Genomic DNA, 2,506 nt, shown 5'->3' on the forward strand with positions numbered 1-2,506 from the left:
ACAATATTGCTGTTTTTACTGTGTTTTTAATCAAATAAATGCAGCTGTGGTGAGCAGAAGAGACGTCTTTCAAAAACATTTAAAAAAATCGGACCAACTTTTGAACACCAGTGAATACTTTTCGTCCCTGAGATGAAGTTTTGTCATGCTAGTCAGGTTTCTTACTTTTATCTGCTATGAATAAGAGATTATTAATAGATAGCAATGCTTTGTGATGGTTCAAATTGTCAGGTTATCAGGTGCACAACCTCATCAGAGCGAGGCGAGTGTGTGCTGATGTGTTGAGGTGTGTGTGACTCTCGTGTTCTGGCATGAGGAGAGAGAGAGAGAGAGAGAGAGAGAGAGAGAGAGAGAAACTCTCCAATCATTACCATTGATGAAACAAACCCAGACGCTCTGTGTAGGAAAAGTCAGTAACACTTCACATTATAGTTTCATTTGTTAACATTCATTCACTAGTTTACATGAACTAACAATAATAAATACAGTAGTCAACATAGAAGTGGATCAAAACCTTTCATCAAAGTTAAACATGAATTTTGAACAACCCGTTCTTGTCTTAGGACAACTTTGATTAACTTTTTTGATCCACTTCAGATGTTGACTACTAAAGCATTTATTAATGAATGTGTCACAGGTGTACATTACTGTATCTTTTATGCTTCAAAGGGAACTTGAAAGGGTTTGTAAAATAATATTTAATTTGCTAACATTAGTTAACCTGAACTTACAATGTACAATGATAATTTTTTTCTGTACTGGAAGTCAAACAAAATGCTGGGTTGATTTAACCCAATTTTGGTTCAAATATGGACAAACCCAAGCGTTAAAAATGTAATTAAAAAATGTAACCCAATGGCTGGGGTTTGTCCATATTTGACCCAACGTTGGGTTGAAACAAACCAGCATTTTTTAGAGTGTGTTTGGATACAGACATTCTTCAAAATATCTTCTTTTTTGTGTCAAGCTTTATTAAAATCAAAAGTTGTATCTGTTAACATTAGTTTATGCACTGTGAACTTACAATGAGCAAAGCATTTGATTAACAAAGATTAATCAATTTCTCATGGTTAGTTAATGCATTAACTCATTTTAACCAATGAGTTCTGGTGAAAACTTTTAGTGTAACATTATGAATATGTTAAAACTCTTATGTAATGTGCGAAAAGAGCTATTTAGGATTATTCCCCTGTTTCTAAAGTTTGCTCAAATGAGACGTTGAAAATCATTTACATTAAAATATGATTAGATTTAAATGAAAAATTAATCTTTTCAATCATAAAAATGCAAAATCGAAGCATTTCCACCGGAGCTTTCAGACGTCTGGTTTCTGTTGTTAATGACGTGCCGTTTTATTAATGTTCTCAATTTGCTCTGCGCGTTTGCAGATCCATCTTTCTTTACACACTCTTATGTAACCGTGTTCGGAGGGAGGGTTTGCTGTTTCTCCACGTGTGCGGGGCCTGTCCATGTGCTTGTGCTGAGTGAAATGGTCGATGATATCGCAAATAAATTAGATTATGCATGCTATATTTGTGTTTGTTTGTCTCGTCGAGGAAGGGTTGCGTGTCTAAACACTATTATTAAGCTATTAATACAATGCAAAACTAAGAATAGGCCTACTGAGTATCTGAAATCATCAGTGTTTAGAGGCATCATCTGAATGAATCCTCAAGACAAGTGGCATTAACAGCAGCAATCATTTTATATTAAGCATTTCCGAGAAGAGAAAGGGGACGTGAATGTGTCCATGTGACTCATGGATACCGAGTACGTCAAATAATGTGACTTGCCAAGCAAAATCAGCTCCATTTTAGTCACAAAGCACTTACCGTGTCCTAAAATAAATCAATACGATCAACCTCGCTATAAACAAGTCCAGAATTACAGGTTTTTTCGACTGCTTACACACATTTTCGAAACTTTTCCTCTTTTTTCCCCCAAAACTTTACACACAAATCCAAGAATTACACACACAAAATGCAAAATGCCTCACATCTCAGCAAAATGAAGCACTGCATTCAAAATCTCACAAACACGTCTCAAAAGCAAACAAGTTGCAAACACCTTTGCCATAATATTATATTTTTGGATAAATCATATACACACAGTTATTCAGAACCTAAAGCTCTTCTTTCATGAGCTCATATTTACATTTCTCTACATTGTACAAGATTGAAAGTAATCGGCAGAGAGATGTTGAAAAATTCACACGAAAACACGAAAGCAAGATTAAAACCAAATGATATAAAAAAAAAATACTGTAAGCATTTGTTTAGTTGTTCAGAAACCAAACATAATTTATAGGCCTATTCTAATGCACTGATTGGTTGGTGTTCAGTAAAGCAATGAGTGTTTTGCACATCCGAGAAGCACAGTGCTATGCATAAGTTTAGACACCCATGATAAAGTTTACTAAAAAGAGGAATAAAAAAATCTTTTTTTTAAAGATTTTTTCAGATTTTTATTTTTAAAGGCCAGTTACTTCATGGATCCAGGATACTAT

The sequence above is a fragment of the Leuciscus leuciscus genome (assembly GCF_965113295.1).
Source record: "Leuciscus leuciscus genome assembly, chromosome: 21".
NCBI classification, from domain to species: domain Eukaryota; kingdom Metazoa; phylum Chordata; class Actinopteri; order Cypriniformes; family Leuciscidae; genus Leuciscus; species Leuciscus leuciscus.